This window comes from Pseudophryne corroboree, chromosome 3, assembly GCF_028390025.1.
Source record: "Pseudophryne corroboree isolate aPseCor3 chromosome 3, aPseCor3.hap2, whole genome shotgun sequence".
In the NCBI taxonomy this organism is placed as follows: Eukaryota; Metazoa; Chordata; class Amphibia; order Anura; family Myobatrachidae; genus Pseudophryne; species Pseudophryne corroboree.
The window spans coordinates 11979982-11997186 of NC_086446.1; the positions used below are offsets into that span (position 1 = coordinate 11979982).

The window sequence follows — 17205 nt, forward strand, 5'->3', positions numbered from 1 at the left end:
TCTAGAATTCCAGCATTTCTTCAAGTAGGAATGGACAAGGGGCCACCACATAGTTTCCTTGAAGCTACAAGTGTCAGCATTAGCTGTATGTTTCAAAAGAAAATTGCAAACCTACATGATATTTACACTTTTTTTTCCAGGGAATGCTTCACATTCAACCTCCTTTTGTTCCCCCTACAGCTCCCTGGGATCTAGAATTAGTTCTCTGGTTACTTCATGTTGCTCCTTTTGAACCACTGAGTTGGGTGGATCTCAAATAGTTGACAGCTAAAGTGCTTTTTCCTCTAGCAATTACTTCAGCTAGAAGATTATCAGATTAAGGGGCACTTTCATGTCGCCCTTCTTTTCTGATATTTCATCCAGATAGAGCAGTTCTAACTAAATCTGGATATCTTCCTAAGGTGGTCTCTAAGTTCCATCTTAATGTAGAAATAGTAGTTCTGGCATTTCAGGTACTGGACCTCTCTGCGGGAGATGCATTATCGGACGTAGTTCGTGCTCTAAGGATCTACGTGGATCGTACCAGAGCCATCAGAAGGACAGACACTCTCTTCGTTCTCTGCGGATTTCACAAGAGAGGATGGCCTGCCAATAAGCAAACACTGGTGTGATGGCTTCGGATGACTATCTCAGAAGCATACTCCCAAGCTGATCTCCCTATTCCGGATAATGTCTCTGCCCACTCTACTCGGTAGGTAGGTCCTTTATAGGCAACCTACCATGGCGCCTCAGCTGATCAAATCAGTAAGGCAGCCACATGGTCACCCATTAACACATTCATTAGACATTATGCCTTTGACACATTTGCCTCTCAGGATGCTGCATTTGGGCGAAGAATTCTCCTGTCTAATCAAAGGCATTCCCTCCCTTAGTGGCTGCTTTGGGAGGTCCAAGGTAGATCCTATGGATAACTGTGGACCCTGATAGAGAAACAGAGGTTATGGTAGACTTACCTAGATAACCCTCTTTCCCTGAAGTCCACAGTGTTCACAGGGATCTCACCCTGACACACCTGATTTGAGACTCTGTACACTTACAAACCTCTTCCTGTCCTTCATTATGGAAGTGTGTATGTTCTTCTCGCCTGACTAGGTCTCCCTCTTAAACTGCTCCTGCCTTGAGCTTTGGAACCAACTGAATTGCCGGAGCCGGGAGGTGGGGATATAGAGGGCTGGCCCTTTGCATCCTGGGAGTCTGAAAAGCTTAACTGCTTGGTGCCCATTCCGCTGTCGCTTAATCATATTCCAACGTAGATCCTGTAGACACTGTGGAGAGAGAGGGTTATCTAGGTAAGTCTACCATATCCTCTGCTATTTTACCTAATAGCAATTGTGTTCATTACATACATATTACTTTACCACTGTGGGGGTACAAATAAGGCAAATGGACTGCAAGGGGGTACCCAGCAGGATATGACTGAGAGCCATTGCACTATATGTTCTGTACAGAGCTGTGTGTGTATCTAATACTCTGATAGTCTCCTGATTACTCTGAATAAATGATGTCCGGCATTAATAAAGCATTAATTACTATATGGATATGTAGGGTGAAGATCTGACTAATATAAAGGTTGAATATATAGAGGGAAAAGGAGAGACATATGTGACTGATATGAAGGCAGAAGATACAGAGGGAGAAGAAGAGACGTATGTGACTGATATGAAGGCAGAAGATATAGAGGGAGAAGAAGAGACGTATGTGACTGATATGAAGGCAGAAGATATAGAGGGAGAAGAAGAGACGTATGTGACTGATATGAAGGCAGAAGATACAGAAGGAGAAGAGACGTATGTGACTGATATGAAGGCAGAAGATATAGAAGGAGAAGAAGAGACGTATGTGAGGGGTGATCAGCAGTGTAAGGAGGAGGACATCCCTACAGATATCAGCACAGGTGAGTAATAAGGATGAGGATCAGGTCACAGCAATTCTTCCATTCAGGTCTCAGATATCAGAGTTTGTAACATCAAAATATGGGCTTCAGGAAGAACTACTTCTTTGTCCTGATTTGTTGCATCAGGGATTATTATTGTAACACCCATTTCATGAATAGTCTGCTCCATCATGGACGCATCAATCTGTACGCACCAGTGAACCCTGTCCTTGTGTGTATTCCTGATCCACTGCATGCACAGCAGTTGATTTAGGGCAATACGCCCGGGGTAATGGTTAGCATTACTGCCTCACAGCTCTGACATCATGGGTTTAATTCCCACCGTGGCCCTAACTGTATGGAGAGTTGTGTTTCTATCTTTCCCCCCCTGTGGCACATGAGTAGTTTACTGGAGTCAGTGAGATCCATATACACCTTGTGTACAACTCATGACCAGGCCCTGAAGAGGTACAAGTGTCAGCTTAGGTTTTTTTGGGGGTTTTTTGAATGGTAAATTAGATTTGATCATGAGCCTCTCCCAGGCAGCAATGAGGAGCAGACTCAGGAAAGGTTGGAGCTGTCTACTACCAGTGTTTCTAAGGTCTTATATTTTATTTGAGAAGGTCTACAAAATGGGGTCTAGCACTTGGCCCACTAAGATCCGAGTGACAGCTCCAAGTGTGTGTGGAAATGAAATTATTCTCTGGTGAGGATTGTCGCTTTCCAAGCAGCTAAAATGCCTGAAGTCACTTATAGCTCCATAGGATCTCATCCTGGTGCTACAGGCACTGACAGAAGACCATTTTCATCCTTTACAAGAGATTACTTTAATGGCGCTTACACTTACAGTTCGCTTTCTGCTTGGCAACAACAATAAGAGATCCAGGCCTTAGGGCACATAGAGCATCTTTCCTAAAGTTGTTTAAATATTTAATCTTCATCAGCTTTCATGTCCTGAGCTACAAACCTATAAGATGAAATTCTACATAGTCAAGAATGAGGGCCTTATTCAGTGTTGAGCGCAGCCGTTGCGTTCACATGAAGCGGCTGCATTCAAAGGGTCTGTGCACGCACATCGGCTACAGTGCGCAACGCATCTCCATGAGATCGCATCCCGGAAAGGATGCATGGTGATTGACGGGTTGAGCTTCTGGGGGGCAGGTGTGTCATGGCTATTTTCGGGAAGCCCGATGACATCACCGCCATTTCCTGCGATAGGAAACGTACATGGTGCTAGACCACCTGCCTACACAGGGGTCGCCCTCTATTTTGGTTTTTGCCTTGTGCTGGGCGGTCCCCAGCATGTGTGAGTAGTATGGTCGCAGATTTTGCTGCAATGTCAAAATCTGCAACCAACTCTGAATAACCCCCTTAGTACCAACGATTTCCAGAAAAAGCTACACGTTCTAGATTTAGTAAGTATGATTTCCGGGAAAGGCTGCACATTCTAGATTTAGTAAGACTGAATTCCAGGAAAGGCTACGCCTTCAAGAGTTAATAACAATGATTTCCAGGGAAGGCTACACCTTGTAGATTGAATAACAATGATTTCCAGGAAAGGCTACACGTTCTAGATTTAGTTAGACTGAATTCCAGGAAAGGCTGCACATTCTAGATTTGGTAAGACTGAATTCCAGGAAAGGAAGCACATTCTAGATTTAGTAAGTATGATTTCCAGGAAAGGCTGCACATTCTACATTTAATAAGACTGAATTCCAGGAAAGGCTACACCTTCTAGATTTAGTAAGAATGATTTCCAGAAAAAGCTACACCTTCTAGATTTAATAACAATTATTTCCAGGAAAGGTTACACCTTCTAGATTTAATAACAATGATTTCCAGGGAATGCTGCAGCTTCTAGATTTAGTAAGACTGAATTCCAGGAAAGGCTGCACATTCTAGTTTTAGTAAGACTGAATTATAGGAAAGGCTGCACATTCTAGATTTAGTAAGACTGAATTCCAGGAAAGGCTGCACATTCTAGATTTAGTAAGACTGCATTCCAGGAAAGGCTGCACATTCTAGATGTAGAAAGACTGAATTCCAGGAAAAGCTTCACGTTCTAGATTTAGTTGGCTAATTTAGGTTAGATCGCAAATCGTAATGGCCCCGTGGGCGTATGCGCAGCAGCTGTCCTGTGCATGCGCCTGCACTTGCTGCGTGGGGGGGGCGCAGAAAATGCGATCGCCTCTGCCTGTCAATCAGGCAGAGGCAGTCGCGGAGGGCAGAAACGGAGCATTGTGGGGTCGGATCAAAGTGGGTGATGCGTCGCGAATGGGGGCATGTCGGGGTTGTGATTGCGGCAGCTGCGTGACATCACATGAAGCCGCCGCGTCAGGTAAGATGGTGCCGGGATTTTGCTGCGCCTGCAGGGGCTGTCCATAATTTCTGCTAACAAGCAGAAATTGCGAAGCGTTTTCAATTTCTGCTTGTTGAAGGGGGGAGGCGCCAGTCAGTATGCTTGGCCAGCGATGGGCAGCCACCAGCATGCATAGTAGAATTTGCTATCTTTACTGAAATAGCCCCTTAGTAGGAATGATTTCCAGGAAAGGCTACACCTTCTTGATTTGGTAAGAATGATTTCCAGAAAAAGCTACATATTCTAGATTTAAGAAGAACAAATTCCAATAAAGGCTACACATTCTAGCTTTAGTAATGATTTCCAGGAAAGGCTACACCTTCTAGATTTAATAACAATGATTTCCAGGAAGGGCTACACCTTCTAGATTTAATAGCAATGATTTCCAGGAAAGGCTACACTTTCTAGATTTAATAACAATGATTTCCAGGAGGAAGGGCTACACCTTCTAGATTTAATAACAATGATTGGCAGGAAGGGCTACACCGTTTAGATTTAATAACAATGGTTTCCAGGAAAGGCTACACTTTCTAGATTTAATAATGATTTCCAGGAAGGGCTACACCTTCTAGATTTAATAACAATGATTTCCAGGAAGGGCTACACCTTCTAGATTTAATAATAATGATTTCCAGGAAAGGCTACACCTCCTAGATTTAATAGCAATGATTTCCAGGAAAGGCTACACTTTCTAGATTTAATAACAATGATTTCCAGGAGGAAGGGCTACACCTTCTAGATCTAATAACAATGATTTCCAGGAAGGGCTACACCTTCTAGATTTAATAACAATGGTTTCCAGGAAAGGCTACACTTTCTAGATTTAATAATGATTCCAGGAAGGGCTACACCTTCTAGATTTAATAACAATGATTTCCAGGAAAGGCTGCAACTTCTAGATTTAATAACAATGATTTCCAGGAAAGGCTACACCTTCTAGATTTAATAAAAATGATTTCCAGGAAAGGCTACACCTTCTAGATTTAATAACAATGATTTCCAGGAAAGGCTACACCTTCTAGATTTAATAACAATGATTTCCAGGAAAGGCTGCAACTTCTAGATTTAATAACAATGATTTCCAGGAATGGCTACGCCTTCTAGATTTAGTAAGGAATAGTTCTGTATATCTTGTCGAAACCGAACAAGTTAAAGAAACATCTCTTCATTTCTGACAACTTGTCCCATGAAGGGGAGTGGGTCCTAAAGAAAGTCCACCCACAAAGATGGATAAGACAGGTAATTGCGCAGACTTAGAAGTGGAAAGATGTAGTTGTCTCATAAGTCTTCAGGTCACACTCCATTGGGACTGTCACAACTTATTGGCACAGGCATCTACAGGAGACTTATTCAAGGCTGCAGTCGTTCCTCACTCACCTTCTCTTGGATCTTGCCAATTCTGTAGATACACAATGTGGGAAGAAAATACTTCAAGTTATGGAGCAACAATGTGTTTAACACAGGTTTGCTTCGGTACTTCATTGTTTCACATGCCCCTTCCCGTCATATTAACTGGTACATCATGGGGGTATATTTACTAAACTCCCGATTTTGACCGAGTTAGTGTTTTTTATTCAAAGTGTCATCTCGGCAATTTACTAAACTCAAATCTCGGGCATTCGTATTTTTTTGGAGGGCAGAGACATAAAAATATGAATGAATACACCATCGCTCAAACACACCTGTTATTTTATACAACTCAGTAATTTACGAACAATTCGTATTCTCAATCACTGCCGTCAAAAGATACAAATCGTTAAAAAAAAAGCAGTTTTCAAATAGACCTGCTTTTCCCCCCCGTATTCTGTGAGGTCTGTGCATGTTTATCTGTGGGATGGGGTGTGAAAGAATTTTTTTTTGCGTGGGGTCCCCCCTCCTAAGCATAACCAGCCTCGGCCTCTTTGAGCCGGTCCTGGTTGTAAAAATACAGGGGAAAAACTGACTGGGGTTCCCCCATATTTAAACAACCAGCATCGGGCTCTGGTCCTGGTGCAAAAAATATGGGGGACAAAAAACGTAGAGGTCCTCCGTATTTTAAACACCAGCACCGGTCTCCACTAGTCAGAGAGATAATGCCACAGCCGGGGGGCACTTTTATGTCTGCCCCTGCGGCCGTGGCATCACCCCCCAACTAGTCACCCCTGGTCGGGGTACCCCCCCCTCTCCTCCAGCCACCCAAGGGCCAGGGATGAAGCCCGAGGCTGTCGTCCCCCCCCTCATCCTAGGGCGGTGGATGGGGGGCTGATAGTCATAGTGTAAAAATAAAGAATATTGTTTTTTTGTAGAAGAACTACAAGTCCCAGCAAGCCTCCCCCGCAAGCTGGTACTTGGAGAACCACAAGTACCAGCATGCGGGAAAATAACGTGCCCGCTGGTACCTGTAGTTCTACTACAAAAAAAATAACCCCCAAAAAACACAAGACACACACCGTGAAAGTAAAACTTTAATTTACATACATGCACACTTACATACATACTTACCTATGTTGACACAGAGCACTCGGTACCCTTGTCCAGTAGAATCCCGGGGTACCTGTAAATATAGATTATACTCACAAACAATCCGGGGTAGATCAATCCTCTTCTTTAACTTTTTGTAATCCAGGGAATTACTAAAATAATAAAATGAGCAACCCAATCCACAAACTGAAAGGGGATCATTCCCCCGACTGGCGGGACCCCCACTGACTGCTGTCAGTGAAGGTCCCGCCAGCCAATCAGGGAGCGCCACGTCATGGCACTCTCCTGTTTGGCTGTGCGCTCCTGCACTGTCAATCAGAGGAGCGCACTGGATACAATGTAGCATAGCGGCGCTACATTATATCCAATGGTGGGAACTTTGCGGTCTGCGGTAGACCGTGAGTTAATTGGGGTCACCCACAAGAGTGACCCCACTTAACCTCGCGGTTTACCGCAGACCGCAAAGTTCCCACCTTTGGATATAATGTAGCGCCGCTATGCTACATTGTATCCAGTGCGCTCCTCTGATTGGCTGTGCGCTCCTGCACTGTCAATCAGGAGAGTGCCATGACGTGGCGCTCCCTGATTGGCTGGCGGGACCTTCACTGTCAGCAGTCACGGAGGGTCCCGCGAGGTGGGGAAAGAGGATCCTTGTGTAAACATGGATCCCCTTTCAGTTCGTGGATCGGGTTGCTCGTTTTATTATTTTAACAATTCCCTGGATTACAAAGTTAAAGAAGACCGATCTACCCCGGATTGTTTGAGTATAATTTATATTTACAGGTACCCCGGGATTCTACTGGACATGGGGACCGAGTGCTCAGTGTCGACATAGGTAAGTATGTATGTATGTAAGTGTGCATGTATGTAAATTAAAGTTGTACTTTCACTGTGTGTCTTGTGTTTTTGGGGGGTATTTTTTTGTAGTAGAACTACAGGTACCAGCAGGGCCGTTATTCTCCCACATGCTGGTACTTGTGGTTCTCCAAGTACCAGCTTGCGGGGGAGGCTTGCTGGGACTTGTAGTTTTTCTACAAAAAAACAATATTCCTTATTTTGACACTATGGCTATCAGCCCCCCATCCACCGTCCTGGGATGGGAGGGGCAGCCTCGGGCTTCATCCCTGGCCCTTGGGTGGCTGAAGGGGGGACACCCCTTGATTTAAGGGGTCCCCACTCCTCCAGGGTACCCCAGCCAGGGGTGACTAGTTGGGGGGGTAATGCCACGGCCGCAAGGGCCGACATAAAAGTGCCCCCCCCCCAGCATTATCTCTCTGACTATTGGAGCCCGGTGCTGGTGTTAAATACGGGGGACCCCTATGTTGTTCCCCCCCCCCCCCCCAGTGTTTTGTGCACCAGGACCAGGCGCAGAGCCCGGTGCTGATTGTTTAAATATTGGGGAACCCCAGTCAGTTTTTTCCCTGTATTTTTACAACAGGACCGGCTCAAAGAGCCCGAGGCTGGTTATGCTTAGGAGGGGGTACCCCACGCAATTTTTTTTCTGATTTTTAACACTTTCCACACTTCTTTTAAGGTACACAATGAAGTCCTGCACGGATCACACTGATCCGGCCGGGATTCATTGTGTTAAGTCCGGCAGTGTTTTACTAATCACTCCCGTAAAACACTGCCTGACATTACGAATGACATCGACATCAGAAAAAACGAAAATGCAGAATACGAAAGCATAGTAAATGAGCTGTAAAAAAAAACAAACTTGCAAATTCACACTACCGATGTCATTCGTGTTTCATCTCCCACCAAATCCCGACAATTACGAATCTTAGTAAATATACCCCATGGAGTTTGGGAAAAAAATATTTACTTGACAATTTTGCTTTTTAAGAACTCTATTTTCCTCCCCTAAATGTTTTATGTTTTTTTTTTTTTTTAACAGTTCTGGAAGTCACTGAAGACAAGGACAGTAGGGTGGAGGTCAGGGATAGACCTTCTTGGGTTGTGAACTTTTTCCTGCCTATCTTATGCAGAAGGGAATTTTTGCCACTGGTTATGGGTGAAATATAGGTATTCGGGTTGGGTATGAAATCCCGGCAGATGGACACCCATGAGTGGGAATAGCCATGGTGTGCACTGTCGGCATTTCAGCGTCGGTATCCCGACCACCGGGCTATGTACTACATCCCAGGTATTCAAGTAACATAATTTGCATTTGTGTATCTTTTTCCCTCTAGATGGATGTCACAGAAGAAATATATTGACTGAACGTCCCATTGTATCTCCAGATTGTAAAATAGAAGATAAAGACATCACACAAGATTATCTGGGAGAAAACACTGTGAGCCCAGTTAAACAACCAGTACCTCACAGTGCAGATATATTACCTGTTACGTCCAACCAGGAGGAATGTTCTCCTGATACCTCAGATATTGGTCCATCTATCACATCTCTAAAAGTAGATAAGAAGTTTCCCAGTTCTATAGATGTAAAATGTTTTACACAGAGCACAACGCTGATTACCCAACAACCAACTAAGGCAGGTGAGAAGCCATTTCCATGTTCTGAGTGTGGGAAAAGTTTTACATACAAATCACGTCTTGTAATACATATGAGAATACATACAGGTGAGAAACCATATTCCTGTTCTGAGTGTGGGAAATGTTATATACGCAAATCATCTCTTGTTATACATCAGAGAAGTCATGCAGGTAGGAAGCCATTTTCTTGCTCTGAGTGTGGGAAATGTTTTATACAGAAATTAGGTCTTGTTAAACATGAGAGAAATCACACAGGTGAGAAGCCATTTTCTTGCTCTGAGTGTGAGAAATGTTTTACATGCAAATCACATCTTGTTATACATGAGAGAAGTCACACAGGTGAGAGGCCATTTCCATGCTCTGACTGTGGGAAATGTTTCAGACAGAAATCAGCTCTTGTTGTACATCAGAGAAGTCACACAGGAGAGAAACCATTTCCATGTTCTGAGTGTGGGAAGTGTTTTATAACTAAAACATCTCTTTCCAGACATCAGACAGAACACACAGGGGAGAGGCCATTTCCATGCTCTGAGTGTGGCAAATGTTTCAGACAGAAATCAGCTTTTGTTGTACATCAGAGAATTCACACAGGAGAGAAACCATTTCCATGTTCTGAGTGTGGGAAATGTTACACTCAAATCAGATCTTGTTACACATCAGAGAAGTCACACAGGTGAGAGGCCATTTCCATGCTCTGAGTGTGGGAAAAGTTTTACATACAAATCACGTCTTGTAATACATATGAAAATACATACAGGTGAGAAACCATATTCCTGTTCTGAGTGTGGGAAATGTTTTATACGCAAATCATCTCTTGTTACACATCAGGGAAGTCACACAGGTAGGAAGCCATTTTCTTGCTCCGAGTGTGGGAAATGTTTTATACAGAAATTAGATCTTGTTAAACATGAGAGAAGTCACACAGGTGAGAAGCCATTTTCTTGCTCTGAGTGTGAGAAATGTTTTACATGCAAATCACATCTTGTTATACATGAGAGAAGTCACACAGGTGAGAAGCCATTTTCTTGCTCTGAGTGTGAGAAATGTTTTACATGCAAATCACATCTTGTTGTACATCAGAGAAGTCACACAGGAGAGAAACCATTTCCATGTTCTGAGTGTGGGAAGTGTTTTACAACTAAATCATCTCTTTCCAGACATCAGACAGAACACACAGGGGAGAGGCCATTTCCATGCTCTGAGTGTGGCAAATATTTCAGACAGAAATTAGCTTTTGTTGTACATCAGAGAATTCACACAGGAGAGAAACCATTTCCATGTTCTGAGTGTGGGAAGTGTTTTATAACTAAAACATCTCTTTCCAAACACCAGACAGATCACACAGGGGAGAAACCATTTCCATGTTATGAGTGTGGGAAATGTTATAAAAGTAAAACATCTCTTTTCAAACATCAGAGAAATCACACAGGGGAGAGGCCATTTATATGTTCTGAGTGTGGGAAATGTTTTACACAGAATTCAGATCTTGTTCACCATAAGAGAAATCACACTATTTTGAAACCATTTCCTTGCTCTGAGTGTGGGAAATGTTTTAAATTCAAATCAGATCTTGTTGCACATCAGAGAAGTCACACAGGTGAGAGGCCATTTCCATGCTCTGAGTGTGGGAAATGTTTTACACAAAAATCAGGTCTTGTTGTACATCTGAAAATTCACAACAGGGATAAGCTATTTCCATGCTTTTAATGTGGGAAATGTCTTGCATGTAAATCACACCTTGTTACACATGAGAAAACTCACCCAGGAGAGAAGCCGTTTCCATGTTTAGAAGGTGGTAATTGGCAGAGATGAGATCTTGTTAAATGACTCAGACACATTTAGCCAGGTCATATGTAGTGTTTTATTTAAACATCAATTATTATTTTTTTTATTACGTTAATGGGAAGGAAAAGACACTTTGCAGCATGGATAGTAGGTTTCGGAATAGCATATAAACATAGCATTTGACGGCAGATAAGAACCACTTGGCCCATCTAGTCTGCCCCTTTTTTACCATATTTTTATCTCAAACCTTATTTGATCCTTATTTTTTGTAAGGATATCCTTATGTCTATCCCATGCATGTTTAAATTGCTCTACTGTCTTAGCCTTTACCACCTATAATGTGAGGCTATTCCACTTGTCCACTACCCTTTCTGTGAAGTTTCAGTGCATGTCTTCATGTTCTAATACTTTCTCTTACGTCCTAGAGGATGCTGGGGTCCATTTTAGTACCATGGGGTATAGACTGTTGCGCAGGAGCCTTCGGCACTTTAAGACTTTTTAATAGTGTGAACTGGCTCCTCCCTCTGTGCACCTCTTGCAGACCTCAGTTTAGAAAATGTGCCCAGGAGACTGGACGCACTCTAGTGGAGCTCTACAGAGCTTTGCTTGTAAGACTTTGTTAGGTTTTTTGTTTTACAGGGAAGCTGCTGGCAACAGCTTCCCTGCTTCGTGGGACTTAGGGGGGAAAGATGGAACCAACTTCTCAGTTAGTTTAATGGTTCTACTTCCGCTGACAGGACACCATAAGCTCCTGAGGGTACTGGACACAGCTCAAAGATGGCCCGTATTCACTCCCACAGCACTGCCGCCACCGCTAACAGCCAGAAAAAAGAAGACGGGTGAGTATATCACCGGAGTCCGGCTGAGAAGGTCCTCTAGTCATCGTTGGCGGCTTGTAAGGTAACAGTGCAGCGGGGACGCTGCGCGCCATGTCTCTCAGTACGGTTGCAGAGTGCGCTCTGAGCCGCATGAAACCTTTTTCTCTCCATGGCTGAAAAACATATATTCCCCATCCATAGGGGGCCAGAATAAAGATTCCCCTGTTCTGAGGGAAATGCGCCATTACTAGGGGGGCAGGGCTTCTCAGGCATACAGTTCACTCACCAGTGCGTCATTTTCTCCTGCAGACGCCGCCGTGAGGATCCAGGCTGCTCTTATCTACCACGGCTACTACAAGTACATGGGGTTCTACAAGGGAAGGAGCATTTATATATATATATATATATATGTATATATATATATAGATATATTATAGTATATCAATTGGTGATAAGCATTTATAGTGTGTGCTGCACATTATATAGGGCGCTGGGTGTGAACTGGCAAATACCTATTTGTTGTCTCTAAAAGACTTCTGTGTGGGTCTGTCCCCGATAGCTCCTGTGTAAAAGGGGTCTGTGTGTGGGTGTGTACACGCGTGTAACATGTCAGAAGTTGGGGGGGGGGGAGTCTTCACCTGAGGAGCCCATTTTAGATGCACAAGAGGGTAATGTGATGGCTCTTCCTTCCCAGAGGGAGCCAGAGTGGGTGAGAAAGTTGCAGAGTAATATTTCCATGTTAGCACAAAGATTCTCAGACTCTGATAGTCAGAACGTTTATTGGAGACAGTCTGTGGAGGATGCCCTGTTTACTGAGGCCTCCGGTTCATCTACTCGGGTCCCCTCCAGTTCCCAGAAGAGGTCCCTTGCCCAAATAATGAAGGGGGACACTGACACAGATTCTAACATGGATGCCGACACTGGGGACTTGAGAGGAGTAGTCCCCAAATTAGCCAAAAGCAAACAGTGTATGATTGTTGCTATCAAAGAGGTGTTAGAATTTACTAATACTACACCTGAGGAAAAAGATTATTTTAGATTAAATAAAAAACAGGAGATAACTTTTCCTCCGTCAAAAGATCTGAATAATTTATTTTCCCAGAAGGATAAGGGTTGCGTACCCATTCCCTGAGGAGGACTGGCGCAAGTGGGAGACACCCCCAGTGGTAGACACCTTAGTTTCTAGGCTGTCTAAGAAAATAATTTTGCCTGCCCCAGGGTCAGCTTCTTTAAAGGATCCTGCTGACCATAAGTTAGAGACAACTTTAAAATCCATATATACCGCTAACGGTACGCTACTCAGGCCCGCCATTGCCGGGGCATGGGTGGGTAACGCGGTAGAAAAATGGGCAGACAATTTAATGGTTAATATTGACACTGTAGATAAGGATGAAGTACTCCTAATCCTCAGCCACATCAAAGATGCGGCAGGGTATTTTGTTGAGCTATGAATGATGTTGGTTTGCTGAGTACCAGAGCCACGGCTATGGCAAATTCAGGTCGCAGGGCTTTATGGATTCGCCACTGGTATGCTGATGCGGAATCAAAGAGAAATATTGAGACGCTCCCTTATAACGGGGAGGCCCTTTTTGGTGACAAGCTGGATGCCATGATTTCCACGACTACATCGGGCAAGTCTGCATTTTTGCCTTCCGCAACTCCTCCCCCTAAGAAGGGGTATCATTCTCACACCAGGCAGTCCTTTTCGGCCCAACAAGTACAAAAAAGGCAACCCCTTCTTTGCAGGAAGAGGTAGAGGTAGAAAGCCTACAACGCGGCTGGTTCACAAGAACAGAAGCCAGCAACTGCTGCTGCAAAAACCTCAGCATGACGCTGGAGGCTCCCATGCGGGAGTCCGATCGGGTGGGGGCACGCTTACTGTTCTTCAGCAAAATCTGGTTTCGATCGGACCTGGATCCGTGGGTGTTAAAATAGTATCCCAGTGTTACAGGTTGGAATTTCAAGATCTTCCCCATGCCGACTATTCAAATCAGCCTTACCAGTTTCTGTCTAAGACGGGACAAATGTGTTGAGCGCAATACAGAAATTGTGTCAAGACAAGGTAATTTCCTTGGTTCCCGAATTACAACAGGGAAAAGTTTTTTTTATTCAAGCTTCTTTGTGGTACCGAAGCCGGATGGCTCGGTCACACCAATTCTGAACCTAAAGTCTCTGAATCTGTTTTTAAAGTGGTTCAAGTTCAAGATGGAGTCCCTCAGAGTGATCTCCAGCTTGGAAGAAAAGGAATTTCTGGTGTTGGTGGACATCAAGGATGCTTATCTACATGTTCCCATCTACACTCCACATCAGGCATACCTGAGGTTTGCGGTGCAGGACTGCCACCATCAGTTCCAAACGTTACCTTTCTGACTCTCCACGGCTCTGAGGGTGTTCACCAAGATAATGGTAATCCTTCGCAAGAAAGGAGTCAACATAATTCAGTACCTGGACGATATCCTCATAAAGGCGAGGTCCAGGGAGAATTTAGTGCAGGACAATGCTCTGTCCCTGACGGTGCTTCAACAGCACGGGTGGATCTTAAACCTTCCAAAATTACAGTTGGAACTGACAATGAGGTTGTCATTTCTGGAAATGATAGTGGACACTAAGGTGCAGAGAGTTTTCTATCCAGTGGGGAAGGCTCTGGAGATTCAGGCGATGGTCAAACAAGTTCTGAAACCAACACGCGTATAAGTTCATCAATGCATCCGCCTGCTGGGAAAGATGGTAGCGGCCTACGAGGCTCTCCAATTTGGCCGATTCCATGCCAGGGTGTTCCAGTGGGACCTACTGGACAAGTGGTCCGGATCGCATCTACACATGCATCAGAAGGTAATACTGTTGACGAAGGCCAGGATTTCACTCCTGTGGTGGCTGCAAACATCTCTCCTCTTGGAAGGATGCAGGTTCAGGATTCAAAACAGGGTCCTGGTGACCACGGATGCAAGTCTCCGAGGTTGGGGAGCAGTCACGCAAGGGGAAAGCTTCCAAGGAAGATGGTCAAGTCAAGAAACGCTTCTTCACATAAACTTTCTGGAGTTGAGAGCTGTTTACAACTGCCTTCAGCAAGCGACACATCTTCTTCAGGATCTACCCATACAGATCCAGTCGGACAATGTGACAGCAGTAACTCACATAAACCGTCGGGGAGGAACAAAAAGCAGAGCGACAATGGCAGAGGTGACAAAAATACTCCTCTGGGCAGAAAGACATACAAGAGCTCTATCAGCAATCTTCATTCCGGGAGTGGACAACTGGGAAGGAGACTTCCTCAGCAGACACGATCTCCATCCAGGAGAATGGGGCCTTCACCAAAAGGTCTTTGCAGAAGTGTCAAGTCGTTGGGGCGTTCCTCAAGTAGACATGATGGCTTCTCGTCTCAACAAGAAACCTCCGACATACTGTTCCAGGTCGAGAGACCCACAAATAGTAGCTGTGGATGCCTTGGTGACCCAGTGGGTGTTCCAGTTAGTGTATCTGTTCCCTACACTTCCTCTAATACCAAGAGTTCTAAAGTTGATCAGAAGAACAAGAGTTTGGGCAATTCTCATTGCTCCAGACTGGCCAAGGAGGGCTTGGTATCCGGATCTTCAGGAGTTGCTCCTGGAGGACCCTTGGCCTCTTCCTCTTCGAGAGGACCTGCTTCAGCAGGAACCGTTAGTTTATCAAGACTTACCGCGGCTACGTGTGACGGCATGGCTGTTGAGCGCCAGATCCTAGCTCGTAAGGGTATTCCCAATGCAGTCATTCCCACACTTATCCTGGCCATGAAAGGGGTAACGTCCAAGCATTACCATCGTATTTGGAGAAAATGTCTCTTGGTGTGAATCCAGGAAGTCTCCTGCGGTGGAGTTTCAATTAGGACATCTTCTCCTATTTCTACAGGCAGGTGTGGATGCTGGTTTGAGATTAGGATCTATCAAGGTCCAAATTTTGGCTTTGTCCATTTTCTTTCAGAAACAATTGGTTTCCCTTCATGAGGTTCAGACGTTCGTGATGGGTGCTCTGCGCATCCAACCTACTTTTGTGCCTCCTGCGGCACCATGGGATCTTAATGTGGTGTTGCAGTTCCCTAAATCGGACTGGTTTGAACCTCTACAAGAGGTGGAGTTGAAGTTTCTCACTTTGAAAGTGGTCATGCTGTTGACCTTGGCATCAGGCAGACGTGCGTCTGAATTAGGGGCTCTGTCTCACAAGAGTCCTTTGATTTTTTATGAAGATAGGGCTGAACTGCGGATGCGTCAGCATTTTCTTCCAAAGGTTGTGTCTTCTTTCCATATCAACCAACCTGTTGTGGTGCCAGTGGCTTCTGACAACCCAGCCATCACCGAGACCTTGGATGTCGTCAGGGCTCTGAGGACTTATGTGACAAGAACGGCTTGGTTAAGGAAAACAGAGGCCTTGTTTGTCCTTTATGACCCCAACAAGATTGGGTGCCCTGCTTCTAAGCAGACTATTGCTCGCTGGATCAGAGGTACAATTCAGCACGCTCATTCAAAGGCAGGATTGCTGATACCGACTTCGGTAAAGGCCAACTCTACGAGGAAAGTGAGTTTGTCCTGGGCGGCTGCCCGGGGTGTCTCAGCGTTGCAGATTTGCAGAGCAACTACTTGGTCAGGTGCAAACACGTTAGCTAAGTTTTACAAGTTTGACACCTTGGCTGCTGAAGGTCACAAGTTTGACACCTTGGCTGCTGACGACCTTCAATTTGGTCAGTCAGTGTTGCAGGAACATCAGCACTTTCCCGCCCGTACTGGGAGCTTTGGTATATCTCCATGGTACTAAAATGGACCCCAGCATCCTCTAGGATGTAAGAGAAAAATAAGAATTTACTCACCGGTAATTCTATTTCTCGTAGTCCGTAGTGGATGCTGGGGACTCCGTAAGGACCATGGGGAATAGACGGCTCCGCAGGAGACTGGGCACATCTAAAGAAAGATTTAGGACTACCTGGTGTGCACTGGCTCCTCCCCCTATGACCCTCCTCCAAGCCTCAGTTAGGACACTGTGCCCGGAAGAGCTGACACAATAAGGAAGGATTTTGAATCCCGGGTAAGACTCATACCAGCCACACCAATCACACCATATAACCCGTGATAGGAACCCCGGTTAACAGTATGATAACAATGGAGCCTCTGAACAGATGGCTCTCAATAACAACCCGATTTTTGTAACAATAACTATTAACAAGTATTGCAGACAATCCGCACTTGGGATGGGCGCCCAGCATCCACTACGGACTACGAGAAATAGAATTACCGGTGAGTAAATTCTTATTTTCTCTGACATCCTAGTGGATGCTGGGGACTCCGTAAGGACCATGGGGATTATACCAAAGCTCCCAAACGGGCGGGAGAGTGCGGATGACTCTGCAGCACCGAATGAGAGAACTCCAGGTCCTCCTCAGCCAGGGTA

The 17205-nt window shown here is 44.9% G+C and overlaps 1 pseudogene; it reads left to right on the plus strand.

Annotated features, from left to right (window-relative positions):
- The window catches only part of LOC135056962 (oocyte zinc finger protein XlCOF6-like), a 69723-nt pseudogene extending 53147 nt beyond the window's left edge, over window positions 1-16576 (plus strand).
- The last annotated feature ends 629 nt before the right edge of the window (window positions 16577-17205 follow it).